This window comes from Sphaeramia orbicularis, chromosome 19 (genome assembly GCF_902148855.1).
Source record: "Sphaeramia orbicularis chromosome 19, fSphaOr1.1, whole genome shotgun sequence".
Classification (NCBI taxonomy): Eukaryota; Metazoa; Chordata; class Actinopteri; order Kurtiformes; family Apogonidae; genus Sphaeramia; species Sphaeramia orbicularis.
Genome location: NC_043975.1, coordinates 12,745,842 through 12,763,341, shown reverse-complemented (window position 1 = coordinate 12,763,341; position 17,500 = coordinate 12,745,842). Strand labels below are relative to the sequence as shown.

General features: G+C 36.5%; 1 pseudogene; it reads left to right on the top strand.

Annotated features, from left to right (window-relative positions):
• Positions 1-17,093, top strand: part of LOC115410469 (DNA-directed RNA polymerase III subunit RPC1-like) — an 18,294-nt pseudogene extending 1,201 nt beyond the window's left edge.
• The last annotated feature ends 407 nt before the right edge of the window (positions 17,094-17,500 follow it).

Below are 17,500 nucleotides of genomic sequence, written 5' to 3'. Positions count from 1 at the left end.
AGCATTTTTATAAAGAAATAACAATTCCATATTGTTATTTCCTCTTTAGTGTGATGATAAACTATACAATAAGTAATTCTGATCCTAGTTTTTGCACAGGGATCATTAGTGTAAACGGTGACATGGCTGCCGAGCATCAGTATGATGGGATCTGTAACAACCATGTCGCATCCGTCCACTGCCACATTTTGGGTTTTTGTGTCAGCTGTTATTGTTTTAGATCCACAATACTAACATTTATGAATAAGAGGAGAATTAGCAATAGTAAGTCTATAAGTTTATTCCTAATAAAGTACTGGTGCTGACCAGAGCATCATGGGTAATGTCACGTCCGTCCACCAGCAAAAGTTTTCACATACACGTGCTATTCAAAATCTAATATTTCTGAAAATATAGCTTCCACTGTCAAATAATATCAGTAGTCTGTGCACAAATGTATGAGCATTATTTCAACACAGTTCTATGCATTTCCTACAACGTTTTTTTTTTTTTTTTTGACAAAAATGGCCACTCATTTGACCCCCTAAGTAAATTTTAGCTGACACAAGATATGGTTCCATAGTTAGGAGGTGTTTGTGTATGCGAGTTGGTTTTGTTTTTTTTTTTTTCTGCACATTTTCTTTATTTCAGTTTGGCATGGGCTTTATCACATGAGAACACCTGAAACATTTTTTTTGCATTAATTCACTTCTTACTCATGCACACAGTTGCTGTGCATTTTTATTGGAAATTTCAATTTGTCGAAAGAAAAAAAAATGCTAGCAAAACCTAAAGAATGTATTTGTTGTAATGAAATTGACTGAAGTGTCAAAATCAGAGGTCGACCGATATGGGTTTTTCTAAGGCTAATTACGATTTTTAAAAAAAATTTGGTCAACTGATGGCCGATATCTACAGCTGATATTTGAGGCCGTCTGTGTTGGTTGTCATTCGCCCAGGTCATCATTCTACTTGGTTCAGCTGGAGCTAAACCAGTTCAGTTGAACCGAGAAGAACTTGTAAGAAAAATTTTAGAGGCTGATATTTAAGGCTGTTTTTTTTTTTTTTTTTAAATTGCATCGACGTAAAATACAATTGAAACATTTAGATAATTCAGATTTTTATACAGTGATATAAATGAAATTATCAATACATGTACACATAGTACTCTTTGAACATTTATTGAACTTCAACTGCTGCCCACACAGGTGCCTGATCAAATATCTGATAACATTTTTACAACTGATCAAATACCGGCTTTCAAAAAAAAATTAAGACCAATGTCCTATATGGAAAAAAAATCAATATATCAGTCTATCTCTAGTCAAAATGCATTATTTTATCCCCTGAAAGTTAATACTCACTTGTACACTTATATGTGACATTATGAGATCAAAGTTATTATTGTGAGGATGAAAATCAGATAAGGACCCATACATTATTTCTTTGAGCAAAGAGTTCACACTTTATATTTATTCAGTCCAACACCTACTTAAAACCATTAAAACTGTAACATAATGGTAAAGAACCTTATTCTCCTTTAGTGTTAAAATGCAGTAGCCTTTTCTTTAACTTTTTTCCCCCAATTAGTTCTTGTTTGTTTTTTAGTGAAATAATGAAAAAGATGTCAGTTGTTAAGTGTCATTAAGACGTGAACACAGGTATAATAGTCTGTATTAACTCTGTACTTGTCTCTTCTTCACTTCTCGTCCCTGTTTACAGAAGCCACATCTGCTTTGGGATGAAATCTGCCGAGCAGATGCGTCAGCAGGCCCACATTCAGGTGGTCAGTAAGAATCTGTACAGCCAGGACACCAAACACTCTCCACTACCGTATGGAGTGTTGGATCACCGTATGGTATGACTTCTACACACTTAAATATTGTTTTTTTTATTCCCGAGATATTATTACAGGGAGCATCATATCGTTGGTGTCGGGTGGAAACCTCTTATGTCCAAAAGGTTTTTTTTTTTTTTTTTCAGGAAACTGGATAAAAGATCTGTATTTTACATAAATGGAGTTAAGAGATGTAGTCACAAGCCATTTTCAACACTTTTCATTGGTTGAATATTTCTGAAATCGTCAGACTGACCAATAGAATCATTTTATGACAAAAAAACCCCCACCAAAAATGGATTTACAAGGTTGTCACCCAACCGCGACAATATACTGTATTTGACTTGCATTCATTTCATGCAGATTTACTCAGAACCTCATACTTAACACTTTCAGTGCCATGGGCCGATTAAATCGGCTTTACGAAAACAACCTGTAAAGTGCCACAGGCCGATCAGATCGGCTTTGGAGAACACGCCACATTTGTGTACAAACAAACCATCCATCCCCATTTCTTTCTCACATTTCGATGACGTTCTTTCTGTGTCCCCCTTTTGAGACCAAGCAGACGGGAATTTGAGGTCACGCGACCGAATAATATTTTTATATCTTTTTAATGTTTCTTATTCTCTGGTGTTTCATCAGAGGGAGCCCTCCATGCCGGGGGGCGGCTGTGGACTCCGGGGGCTGTGGCGGCGCCTTCTCTCACTGGGGTCTGCTCCTTTCTGGTGGGTGGGGGTCCCAGTTGGCCCTCTCCCACTAGTTGGGATGCGGGGCTGTGATGCTGGTGCCTGGTCGCCGGGGTCGGCGGCTGCCTCCTGGTGCGGATGGCTCCCTGAGACAGCGCCTCCTAAGTTGATGTTTTACTTTTACTTGTACATTTTTGTTCTGGTCTACCCGTGCTCAGTCAGTCTTCTAAAGTATGTGTGAGCTTGTGGGTTTGCATGTATATGTGTGTGTGTGCGGGTGAGTGGGTGGGTGTGGGTGGGGGGCGGTACTGATTTTTAAACTGATATGCAAAGCACTTTGTGCTACAGTTTTTAATGTATGAAAAGTGCTATATAAATAAAGATTATTATTATTATTATTATTTTTATTATTATTATAAATTATGCAAATTACGATCAATAATGAATCGGCTGCGTCCGGTGCGTTTTGGATCTAATCAGCAATCGGTCGGATGTTACCGAGCGGTTTCCTGCAGGATTCTTCAAATATTATAAAAACGACGCGAAATACTGAAAAACGGCCAAATTCTGTGGCACTTTTAAGGCTTATTAGCCCCTTAACTGTCTGGCACTTAAAGAGTTAAAGCTGTCACTTCTTTCACTTATCTTACATTTATAAAAAAATCAGTCCATTTATGGTTTGGAGGCTGTAGAAAACACAATCTCTTATAAAATTGTATGTGAAACTGTCAACTATGACCACCGATTGATAATCATTGATTTGGAAAATGATCCTTCACGTTTCTCAAAGTGTAATGTCCAGGTGTCATATATTTTTGTCCAATTTTCCTCCTGATCTGTCTTCTTTTGAGGTCAGTGCAGTTAATGGAGAACACATCACTATTAAAAGTAACAACGCTAGTTAATAATGTGCAATATGCATCATAGTCAGCATTCTTATAAGGCTATATTAATCTCAAATCAGTGTATAAGTCATCAGTATGAACTGAAATGACCAGATACAGAAGTTTCCCAAACCACTCGAATTACAACGTACTGAAATCAATCAATCAAATTTTATTTATATAGCGCCAAATCATAACAAAAGTTACCTCATGACACTTTATGTATAGAGCTGGTCGAAATGAGACTCAAGCCAATTTACAGAAACCAACAGAATCCTCCAGGAGCAATCACTTGGTGACAGTGGCGAGGAAAAACTTCCTTTTACTGAAAGATAATGATTAGGGATGCCCTTATGGCAAAATTCTCGGCTTTAAATGACATTATTTCCAATAGATGATGCTGTTTCCACCCTCTAAATAATCAAATCTTTGCTATAAATATAAAAATAATTATTATTTTAAAGTCTTTCAGTTCTTCATCACACTATTTATGTACTGAGGGTAAAACAGTACAATGTGACAAACATAGTATTGTCTGCTTAGATAAACAAAGATTGAAGAAGCAGAAGATTTAACCTGGCCTGTCAGACTTTTTATCAGATATACTGTACGCATTTTACAGAGGGAGGGGGAGGGAGGGTATAAATTAAGGGAAATGGCACATTTTAAGATACAAAGATGTCGAACCACGAAAAAAAAGATTTTGTTTATCAAATAATGGTGTAAAACTATGGAACAGACTGAGTGTGGAGCTGAAACAATGTCCAAACATCAAAAAGTTTAAAAGCAAATACAAACAAATGATTTTTTTCTAAATACAGAGAGCAAAGGGCCTGACGGGGGAATCTGGTTGTTTTTCATAGTGGGGCTGTGCCATGTATGTGCTGATAATATCTAGTTTAAATATGGATATATGAATATATTATTACTAAATAGGACAATATAGAATATTATATGTATTTATATTATGTATGTATGTGTGTTTTTGTTTGAGGGTTTTTGCTTGTTTTGTTTTTGTTCTTTTTAGTTTTTATAAATACCTGGTGCTAATATCTGGTAGGAAAAGTTGTTAATGGGTGTTATTAGTGTACATAGGTAAAAGGATGTGTGATATTGTTATACTATTATTATTATTATTATTATTATTATTATATTCATACAAAATAATAATTGCTATATAATGATCAGAAGGAATAGAAATTGGGGGTAGGAGTGCATAAGTTTTTACTTCTCCCTACTCCTTTTCGAGCATGTATAATTTAATTTCATTTGTTTTTGTTATTATTATTATTATTATTATTATTATTATTATTATTTACAATTATTAATTAATTTATTTTGTTGTTTGTTTGCTTATCAATCATTTATGTACCAGTACTTATATTTTTGTTGGTTGATTTTTGTTTTGATTTTGCTGTCTACATGTTCGAAATAAAGATTTCATTCATTCATTCATTCATACACTATGGATTTCAGTCATATTCATGTTTCTGCTGATGTTTCTTTCAGGGCACCAGTGAGAAGGACCGACCGTGTTTGACATGTGGGAAGAACCTGGCGGATTGTTTGGGACATTATGGCTACCTGGATCTGGAGCTGCCGTGTTTTCACGTCGGATATTTCAAAGCCATCATTGGAATCTTACAGGCAAGTGTGTTTTATACAACAGATTCAAGTGATGTTACAGGGTTTTCAAAGTATTCAAGGCTCAGGTGAAGTATTCTATTATTTCATCTTAAGTTTCACTGAAATAAGTAAGAAAAAAAACCTTTAGGTGGCAGCAGAGTATTAGTATTAGACTGTGTGTTTATATGTTTAACCCATAAAGACCAAGTGCTACTTTTGTGTCAGTTCCCAAATGAATTTTACTCTCCATTTAACGTTTCTTAAGTGAGTTATCATCATTACCTCCGCCAAGGAGGTTATGTTTTTGCCAGGGTTTGTTTGTTTGTTTGTCTGTCTGTCTGTTTGTTTGTTTGTCTGTCCGTTAGTGTGCAACATAACTCAAAAAGTTATGGACAGATTTGGATGAAATTTTCAGGGTTTGTTGGAAATGGGATAAGAAGAAATGATTAAATTTTGGTGGTGATCGGGGGGGTGGGGGGGGGGGGCCACGGGGGGGGGGCACTGATCAGTTAGTGTGCAACATAACTCAAAAAGTTATGGACAGATTTGGATGAAATTTTCAGGGTTTGTTGGAAATGGGATGAGGAAGAAATGATAAAATTTTGGTGGTGATCGGGGGTGGGGGGGCCCCACGAGGGGGGGCCACTGATCGTTACTGTGCAACATAACTCAAAAAGTTATGGACAGATTTGGATGAAATTTTCAGGGTTTGTTGGAAATGGGATGAGGAAGAAATGATAAATTTTGGTGGTGATCGGGGGTGGGGGGGCCCACAGGGGGGGGGGGGGGGGGCCACTGATCATTACTGTGCAACATACTCAAAAAGTTATGGACAGATTTGGATGAAATTTTCAGGGTTTGTTGGAAATGGGATAAGGAAGAAATTATTACATTTTGGTGGTGATCGGGGGTGGGGGGGCCCACGGGGGGGGCCACTGATCAGCCTTGGCGGAGGTCTGCGCTCTCCGAGTGCTTCTAGTTTATTATAATATTATCCACTTCAGTAGATGTGCAACATATTTCTCACTGGAATTGCACAGCTTTGTTCACACTTTGACCAATTTTAGCAATATTTGGCCATGTTATTGCACTAATCACCACCTTTTTTTTTTCTTGTAGTCTGTTTCATTTATAAGGACTAAGTAGGATTACTTTGTTTTGTTGCATATTCAAAATCTAAACTAAATACAGTCAATGCATTTGGTTTTACTCATAAAGACTGAGAACAATTTTTGTGATGACATCCAAGTGAATTTTTTCTCTATCTAGCAATATAAAGTATATTATAAAGACTAAAAAAGAAATCTGGTTCTTTTATGTTCTTCTCTTTTTCACCCGATTGTTTTTCTACTTGTCTTTCTTTGCACTTATTCATTGTATGTTGCTGCTGTTAACTTTGAAATGTTCTCATGATGGGATAAATCGTTATATCTTATCTTGTCTTAACCTTTCTTAAGTGATTTATCAGCATTTATTATAATATTATCCTCCATATTGTCCATTTTTTCCATGCTTTTATGTCAAATATCTGAGTATAATTTTAATTTATCGCAATTTTAATTGTAAATACCTAATATGTGGAACCAATATTCACTTTTAAAGTCTTTGAAAAGGTCCATTAAACATCTTTGTGTTATGTATGCAATAAATTATATACATTTTTCAAATCGGATTTTATATTTTTTTGTGTGTTTTTTGTCCTTTTATGTTGATATAGTAGGTTACAGTGAAAAAATAATAGGCAGGTGATATAGATGAAGTTGTGCTGAAAAAAAAAGATGCCAAACATGGGTACAGTAAACATTTGTTTATATAGTATATAAAGGCCAAATCAAAAGTACTGAAAAACAGACAAAATAGGCTCAGACCACTAAGGGTTAATATTTGAATGTTTCTGCCAACAGAAGGTACATTGTGCCTATTATTTTATTTTATTATTATTATTATTTTTTAAATACAACTTGGCTGAATTATTTCAGTGTGTGTATAAGTACTTTTTGAACATTTTGAGCACGTGCTAATAATGACAACCATGATAATTTTGGTCACAATAACCGTGATATGAAATTTTCGTATCGTTACATCCCTAATCATCACTTCACTCTATTCCCTCTGTCATGTCTGCAGATGATTTGTAAAACCTGTTCTAGTATAATGCTGACCCGAGAGGAGAAGCTGCAGTTCATAGATCACTTGAAGCGACCCAACCTGGCCTACCTCCAGAAGCGAGGGCTGAAGAAAAAGATCTCTGAAAAATGCCGCAAAAGGACAATCTGTCTGAGCTGCTCGGCCTTTAATGGTGAGAAGAGACGTTTGCATTTCTGATATTTAACACCGGTCACTTTTACGGGGCATCGTATGCAAATGAACAATGTGTGTTTTGTTTTTTTTGTTTTTTTTAATGCTAGCGCAGGGCCAGTGAAGAAGTGTGGCCTGTTGAAGATCATCCATGAGAAGTATAAAACATCCAAGAAGACGGTGGATCCATTTGTGTCCGAGTTTCTCCAGTCTTTTGACACAGCCCTTGAACACAACAAAGTGTTGGAACCGCTACTCACAAGGGCACAGGTGAACTTTTTGACACTGACTTTTTTTTTTTTTGGTTGATATCAAGCCAGTGGTGTTTGAATAAAACAGTAACACCTCATCTTTAGTATTAAACGGGTCATATTTTGCTAAACCCACTTTTATTAGTCTTTGGTTCATTTATTTGCGTATTTGGGGACCCTAGTAGTTCAAAAAGTTTGAATTTGAACCCTCCAGGTGCTGCAAAGCTATCTTTATATTGATTCTGGCAAAAATCGAGCGTATTTCTGTTTTCTGTAGTGTGCATGTGGGCTGTATAGTGCTTGTATAGATGTTTATCCACACCCCCGCACAGTACGATAGATACGGTAAAAACAGTGAGGAATGTAAAATATGAATAGATATAAAGAATATGACTTAATTTTTCCAGAATTGCGGTGCATTTTGCTGAACTTCGCTCTTATGTGGCTTATATGAGGTTTCCAGCAGATTTTGTGGTCCAAGATTACACCAAGACATTTGATTTCCTTCACTCTTTCTATTTGTGTATTGTCAATTTTCAGTTCTACATGGGATTGTGTGTTACGTCTTCCAAACAGTATAATTTTTGTTTTGCTCAGGTTTAAAGATAATTTATTTCTGTCAAACCACACTTTTAGTTTATTTGTTTCTGTTGTAATCATCTTCAAAATCTGCTGCAAATTCTCCCCAGAACAGAAATATTCGTGTCATCTGTGAACAAGACAAATTTCAGTAATTTTGATACTCTACATAGATCATTGATATATAATATAAATAGCTACGGACCTAGTACTGACCCCTGTGGTACTCCACATGTTATTTCCATGTACTCTGATTTATGTACAGGGTGGGGAAGCAAAATTTACAATATTTTGAGGCAGGGATTGAAAGACAGTGTTTGACCAATTAGTTTATTGAAAGTCATGAGAATTTATTTGCCACAAGAAAATTGACATAATAGAAAATGTTTTTATTCTATGTGTCCTCCTTCTTTTCAATAACTGCCTTCACACGCTTCCTGAAACTTGCGCAAGTGTTCCTCAAATATTCGGGTGACAACTTCTCCCATTCTTCTTTAATAGTATCTTCCAGACTTTCTCGTAATAGTTTTGCTCATAGTCATTCTCTTCTTTCCATTATAAACAGTCTTTATGGACACTCCAACTATTTTTGAAATCTCCTTTGGTGTGACGAGTGCATTCAGCAAATCACACACTCTTTGACGTTTGCTTTCCTGATTACTCATATGGGCAAAAGTTTCTGAAAAGGTATGGATAATAGTGTTAGGTATGATTATGACATCAATATATGTTTGGTTTCGAAAACAATTGACGTAGTGCCTGCTGAGAAAAAACAACTAAATGTTCATTGTAAATTTTGCTTCCCCACCCTGTACAACTATTTTACAAACTTTTCCCTGTTCCTTAAATAGCTCTTTAACCCAACCCCCCTTATCCAATACCTTTCCAGTTTAGTTAATGCGTTGCAATCACTGGTATCAAAGGCTTTTTTTTTTTTTTTTTTTTTTTTTTTTAAATTCAAATTTTTATTCAGAACAGTCTCATAACACATTACACAGTACACCATAGGTATAAATTAAATTTATTTTTTTGAAGAAAAAAAAAGGGTGTCAATATTGCTCACTGGAAAGAAGAAAAAAAGGAGGTAATTTGTGAAGCTTTGTTGTGTGAATATTGTCATATAAACATAGACTTTGCAGTGTGAAACAACAGACGAGTAAATTGTGAAAATTAATGCTTTTCATGGTCATCCCACTTTGTAGAACAATAACATGAATAGTAATAAAGATTATATATAAAAACAAACATATTTACATTTGCTTACACGCACTCACATTTATCTACATGTATAAAGGGCACATGTCACCCCCTTACTCATTGAGTTACACTGGCTACCCATAGCTGCCAGCATCAAATTCAAATCTTTAATCCTAGCCTACAAAATTTCCGTGGTCTGCTCCTGTCTACTTAGGTGCACTAATAAAGCTTATGTCGCCCCACGACCACTCCGCTCGTCTGGGGAACGTAGTCTGGTGGTCCCCAGACCTTGTACAAGACAATCCAGGCTCTTTTCATGGGTCGTTCCACGTTGGTGGAACGCTCTACCAAGTGCTACAAGAACAGAGTCATCCCTGCCTATCTTCAAGAAGCTCCTGAAGACCCAGCTCTCCGAGAGCACCTCCTGTCCTAGCACTTTCAAACATTCCATTTTAAATATTCTAATAAGGTTTTTCCCAGGACAACCACAGATTCTTTCACGATTATCTCTGGACCTGCTGCGGTGGTCCGGCCTCTTCCCTGCCCTCATCATCACCACTCACTTATCCTCAACCGCCTCCATGTGTCTCCCCCTACTCCCCCCTTCTCCCCCCCCCCCCCAGTCCCTATCTCTATCGCTCTCTCTTTTTCCCCTTCTCTACCCTCTCTCTTTTACCCCCACTGGTCAAGGCAGACGGCCATCCTCCAGGAGTCTGGGTCTGCTCGAGGTTTCTGCCTGTTAAAGGGAAGTTTTTCCTCGCCACTGTCACCAGTCACAAGTGTTTGCTCCAGGAGGATTCTGTTGGGTTTCTGTAGAATTGACTTAGAGTCTGGTTTTGACCAACTCGATATATAAAATGTCAAGAGATAACTTTCTTGTGATCTGGCGCTATATAAATAAAATTTGATTGATTGAGTGATTTAATTGGTTTCCCCTGTAAGTCGCTTTGGAAAAAAGCGTCTGCCAAATGCGTAAACATAAACATAAACATAAACATAATGATGCATTTCATGGATGTTTCATGAAACGCACACATGCAAAAAAAAAAAAAAAAAGGAGTAATATAAATATTGAAGGGTTTTTTTAAGGTCCAAAAATATTCCTACTGCTGTTTTTATTGTCTATACAATCTGGGATTTCTTCCATTAATTCATTTAGTGCTAGAGATGTTGATCTGTCTGTTCTGAATCCATATTTATTTTCTGAAAGTAGATTGTGTTTTTAATGAATTTGTCCAGTCTGTCTGATAGTTTTTGGAGTTTTTGGAGAATTGAGGGAGTAAAGAAACAGGCCTGTAGTTTGTGTAATGATGTCTATCCCCAGTTTTAAACAGTGGTGTCACTTTTGCTATTTTCATTTGTTCAGAAATGTGCCTGACTGCAAACACAAATTGCAGATGTGGGTCAGTGGTTTGCGATTTCTTCAATCACGTTCTTCAATGTTATCATGTTGCCATTACTATTTGATAAATGATAAGTGAAATATTAACACCCTCATTCATTTTCCAGACATTAAATTATTTATTGATCACCTACCCACCTCAGTATAATCTTTAGCCCTGTTGCCCTGTCATATCTCACTTCTCATTATTTCCTCTGCAGGAAAATCTGAACCCTCTGGTGGTGCTGAACCTGTTTAAGAGGATTCCCCAGGAGGACGTTGCCCCTGCTGCTGATGAACCCGGAGGCAGGAAAACCCGCAGACCTGATCCTCACCCGTCTGCTCGTGCCGCCCCTCTGCATACGACCGTCTGTGGTCAGCGACCTGAAGTCAGGCACCAACGAGGATGATCTCACCATGAAGCTCACAGAGATCATCTTCCTCAACGATGTCATCAAAAAGGTCGGTAACTCCTGTAACCTTTTAAGACTCTAGCTCACAGGCAGCATACATAACAGCTTACAAGTTTGTTAAAATGTGATGCTGGACCATTTAAAAGTTGCCAAGTTAAAGGTGTATTGATTATCATTATTAGTTGCAACTGTAATTTAGAGGAATGACAATTTAGACAAAAAAATTAGCATTACCTCAAAGAAATTCAATGACCATTAATTTAATTTAACCCATAAACACCCAGTGCTACTTTTGTGTCAGTTTCCAAATGAATTTCTCTCTATTTCATCTTTTGTAACTGACTTATCATCATTTATTATAACATTATCTTCTGCATTTTGCATTTTTCACAGTAAACCATGCATTTTCCCCTGTTTAATTTCTTATGCTTAATTTAAATGTTCATGAAATCTCAGAGTACATTCAAAGGTTATTGCATCAAAATGTAGAAAACTGACTTTTTCAGTAAAAAATATTATTAACTGAACATAAACCCAGTGTCTCCATCCACTGTCTTTTATCAAACTCCATGGGTTTTACTGGTGAATCAGTAGTCGCTTTCCCATTGACCCTCAAATTGCACAAATATAACTTGGGCATAAAAATGTACCTAATGGAAAAAGGACAATTTCGTCAAAACTATTTTTTTGATTAAAAGTTTTTGCGATGGCAAGATGTGTTTTTTTAGGCGTAGCGCAAATGGTATATCATGTAAAACTATAATGGAAAGAACTTCTTCCTCAACTAGAGTCATGTGAATAAAAAAAAAATTGGATGTTGACGTATGTTACAACAAGCAAAGAAGAAGAGTTTTTAAAGAAACATGGCGCGGTATGTGTGGACACACCAGGAAATTGAATCATTTTTTAATTTAGTACGGGATCGAAGGTCAATATAAATAATAATAAGTATCAACACAATATTTAAGTTATGTTTATGAAATGACAATTCTCGTGTCATCTCGTGATAATAAATTAACAAATCACTGCATTTGTGATTTAATGGGAAAACCGATGTTATGCACTTATGTTTTTTTTTACATATAGTAAATATCAGTAAAGTCTTGCGTAGATGTCCAATGGAAAATCGACTACTGTTGTAGAAGATGACGTGTTTCCATGGTAACTACAGAGCCTTTCAGTGTAGATAATGGATCATATCTGATGACCATGAAAAGATGAAAAACTGCATTTATCACCAATTATTTACATGTGTTGATAGGATTAGTGGATCAACAGATATTAGTTATTTTAGATCAGTAGATGCTTTTGGTCGCCGGTGGACATTTGGGTCTTTGTGGGTTAAGGAACTTAGAGCTGCTGAAGGAAAACCCTTCCATGCATAAATTATGAGAACCTTTGTCAAGGTGTTTTTTTCCTGAGACTTTTTATTACTCTTTAGGCAAAAAAAAACAATGCAATTGATTTGAACCTATTTTTCACTGGAATTTTCGCTCCAGCATCGTATGACGGGGGCTAAGACTCAGATGATCATGGAGGACTGGGACTTTCTCCAGCTGCAGTGTGCTCTGTATATCAACAGCGAGCTCTCAGGGATTCCCCTCAACATGGCACCAAAGAAGTGGACCAGAGGGTTCGTCCAGAGGCTGAAGGGAAAACAGGGTATAAGAGTCTGTTTACCTGTTAAACCAGGGTGTCAAACTCATTTTAGTTCAGGGGCCACATTCAGCCTAATATGATATAAAGTGACCAGTAATAATATAAATAAATATAATAGAACTTAGAAATAATGTCATCTCAAAGTTTTCTCAATGTTTTTTAGTGAAAAAGTACATTTCCATAATGAAAATCTTTACATCTACAAAATGTACTTGAACGTAACATGAGCAAATAAGAACAACCTGAAAATTCTTACGAAAAATAAGTACAATTTTAACAGTATTACACCTCAGTTTATCATTTATACATGTGCATCCCAACTTACAGATCACAGTGGATCTACAAAACACAAACATTTAATAACAGGCAGAATACTGGTAAAATTCCACGTAGTTCTCTTAAGACGTTTCAGGTTCTTCATATTTGTTCAGGTTATTCACATTTTTTGTAAAAGTCTAGTCTGTAAATGTAAACATTTTTGTAATTTTACTTTTTTTTTTTTTTTTTTACACTAACCAAAGAGGAAAACTTGTGGTTTTCATTATTTATAGCTTATTATGATAGTATTTTACTGGTCTGACCCATTTTAGATTGAATTGACCTAAAATTATGTTAACATCCTTGATAGTTAATATCTTCAGTGTAATTTTTGCATTCTACAAATTCATCCCAGGGGCCGGATTGAACCCTTTGGCGGGCTGGATTTGGCCCCCGGGCCGCATGTTTGGCACCTGTGTGTTATACCCTGGCCTGGACCTGTGGTTTTTAGTTAGAATCATTTTGTAGTAACACAAAACAATGGATCAGATGATACAGTAGAACCTCACAGTACCAGTTTAATTTGTTCTGTGACTGCACTCATTTTGTGATTTACTTGTTTTACAAATCAGTTTTCCCTATTGAAATTAATCGAAGTATGTTATTCCTTCAATAACTCAGGTCGGTTCAGAGGAAACCTCTCAGGGAAGAGAGTGGACTTCTCTGGAAGAACCGTCATTTCTCCAGATCCAAACCTGAGGATCGATGAAGTGGCTGTTCCCGTACACGTCGCCAAAATCCTCACCTACCCAGAGAAGGTAACCCTGCTCCATGCCTCAGATGCAGAAGCCACTTTTATTCCAGATCTGAAACCATTTAATATTTGTATCACGCTGTAGGTGAACAAAGCCAATTTGGAGCTCATGAGGAAACTTGTCCGTAACGGTCCAGATGTTCATCCCGGAGCAAACTTCATCCAGAATCGACACACACAGATGAAAAGGTGAGGCCGGTTGTATTTGTTTCTTTCTTTCTTGTTTTTCTTTCTTTCTTGTTTTTCTTTCGTTCTTGTCTTTCTTTCTCTCTTTCTTTGTTTCTTTCTTGTCTTTCTCTCGTTTTTCTTTCATTCTTGTCTCTCTTCCTTTCTTTCTTGTCTCTCTTGTTTTTCTTCCATTCTTGTCTTTCTTTCTTGTCTTTGGTTTTAGCTTACCGGCCGACAGGCTGTAAGCTATTGTCATCATGTGGCATCCGTTGTCGTCTGTCATCATCTGTCATCATCTGTTGTCGTTGTCTGTCGTCCGTTACAAAAATTTCAATCGTCTTCTTCTCCAAAACTACAGTTCTGATTGACTTCAGACTTGGTATACAGCTTCTTTATGATGATGTCAACACAAGGTATTGAAATTATTTCGATCCAGATCTGATTCTAGATTTGGTGTGACTTTGAAAAATGTTCCCATTATAAGAGATAGGAAGTGGATTGATCCAATGAATCAGTAAGTATCAATGATATCAAGTTGGAATTTGAATTTTTTACAGATCTGATTGGAATATGACCAAAACATGGGCTATTTCTGTAATATAATAAATACACAGAACTGGGTAATAATAAATGGCATCTGGATACATTTCCCAAAGCTTTTAATTTGGCCGGTAAGCTACAGGCCATTGGTCCTATTTTTCTTTCATCCTTATCTTCCTTTCTTTCTTTCCTTCTTTTTTTCTTTCTCTCTTCATATGATGAGGACAATGCGTTTTAATGAACACTCAGTACAAAAAACATTACTTTGTGTAAATATGCTGGATTTAGCTGGAAGCTATTTTCCATCCATTGTCTTCAAATAAGATGACTGAAACAGACTGAGATGAATGAATATGTGAAGTTATTTGGTTAAATCTTCACTCTCTTGTCAGATTTTGAAGTATGGAGTGAGAAGATCGCCCAGGAGCTGAGGTTTGGTGATGTGGTTGAAAGGCACCTGATAGATGGAGACATCGTCCTGTTCAATCGACAGCCCTCTTTGCACAAACTCAGCATCATGGCCCACATCGTGAGTGTTGATTTTAACTCTAATACTCTAGTATCTAATAGAGTAATACTTTATTATGCAACTTTTAGTCGACGATTGTCTTGAAATTGAGCAGATCTCGAACTCTGCACTTTGTGTTGTACACACAGACCATTCATTAAGGGTGTCTGTAGTAGTCTCAGATTGGATCTTATTCTACAATATGCCTTTTCACAATGGGGTAAAAAACATCAACAACCCAAATCTCCCATTAAACTTGAAGGAAATATTGATGTTTATATACTATATGGACAAAAATATCGGGACACATCATGGCTAGTAAGATGTCCTGTTCATGCTGATTGAGATTAACATTAGTATTTCCACTAAAAATCGTAATCGTGGGGAAAAAAAAAAAAAAACTCAGAACAATGTTGAGAGCAATTAATTAAAACCATCTCTGAGGCATTTTGGAAGCAAAGATTTGAACAAACTAACTAATGCAATGATATTTTTCTCAATACAAAACTTTATTATGACATTTGTTGTTATTGTTTTGTATCCCAGACCCCTGATTGAAAAGAATCACCTGAATTCAACATGTCCCAATACTTTTGTCCATATAGTGTATGCCCTTTATGTCGCATATTGACTTTTATTTTCCAGATTCATGACGGGTGTATGTAGCAAGGTTATTATCGTTAACGAAAACTAACGAAATGACGAAAACTAGAAGTGTAAAAACATTTTCGTTCACTGAAATAAATAAAAACTATAATTAAAAGAAAAAAACGATAACTAACTGAAACTGTGTTGTGTGTTTACAAAACGAACTAAAACGTATAAAAATTATGGATAAAATTCCCTTCGTTTTCGTCTTTGTCAATGTCGGATTGATGTAAAATCGATTTATTTCCCTCAAGCAAATTTAGCTGGTGACATTTATTCATTCATTATTTAACGGTCCGTCACTTCTCGTCACTTGTCGTTTAGAGTCGTCTTCTCGTCCCTACTCTACCTGGAAACACATAGACTAAAGTTGGGAGAAAGCAGCAGAGTCCTGTCTGGGATTCATTTGAATTCGACGGTGAAGAAGATATAAAGAAACTAAAACTAAACTAAAACTAAGCATTTAGAAAAGAACGATAACTAATAAAAAGTAGCAAACCTGCTCTAAAAACGAATTAAAACTAACTGAATTAGAGAAAAAAAAGTCAAAACTAAACTAAAATGAAAAATCCAAAACTATTATAACCTTGGTATGTAGTAGTCACAGTGTGGAGTTTACTCTGCAATATTCATTTGCACAATGGGGTAAAAAACACAAACAACCCAAACACATTTAGACTACAGCAGTGCAGGAACAGCTGAGTAATGACTGAAATTAATTTTAGTTTTTGTTTGTGTATAATGCAAAAAAATGACTGAAGTGTCTGGGTAGTGTTATTGCTCCCCAGTTTACTATTTAGTGCTTTATAGACTGTGGCAGCTGCAAAACTCCAGCTGCACCAAGATGAGATATTGGCTAGTTGTCAGACACTCCTGCATGTGGCGGCAGGTGTCGATTCCACAGCAGAGTCATTTACCCAGTGTCATAACAAACCAAACACGTTGTGGTGTGGTGACAGCCTTCAGCCCAGACAGACGAATTACACTCAGATGCAGGAGTTCGGATGTCTGGACTTTGTCAACCCAACGGAAAGATGAATATGCAAGAGAAGATGTAAAAAAACAACAAAATAAGTGATGCAGAACTCCACCGCTGAGTACCAGAGAACAAAAACAGCCTTTTTAAAAAGTGTTTTCTCTGGAGGAAATAAAGAAAGTAACAAATACCAAATTACCCGTGGAGAAAATGACCAACTATGCATAACCGTCAGTAAAAAACACGACTTCCCATGACGTTTGTTCACGGTTTAGCTAATGTCTATAACTATCTGGGACTTCTTCACGTGCAGACTCTGTGTGAAACCGGGTACAGCGTGATCAGAAGACTCCAGCAGAGATCAGAGAATAATTCCATTCGTGTCTGAAGTCTTTTTTTAGATTTTTAAGTCTATTACCGGGACTTGACAGCAGCAGAAATCCACACTAGAGGCAGTGGCAATCACAAGTGTTCAGAGAACGCAAACCTCCGCCAAGCACCCCGAACGGTCTGCATGTGTGGATCGACTATTTCTTTTTAAATTAAACACTTTTGGGGTTTACATGCAGCAGAAAAAGTTAAAGCTTGGTACTAGTCATGTGTCAAATTTTTTAAATTCCAATCAATATCTGTGAGTTATAATGAAAAATGTGTTGTAGATGGGATTTTCTATGTTAAATTGAAATGTCCACGAGTCTCATTCCACAGGGATGTGGACATTTGTGCCAGACCAGATGTTGTTATAAGTACAGGTGGATCAAATTGGAGGCTAATTGAAGTTGTTTGATTTTTTAT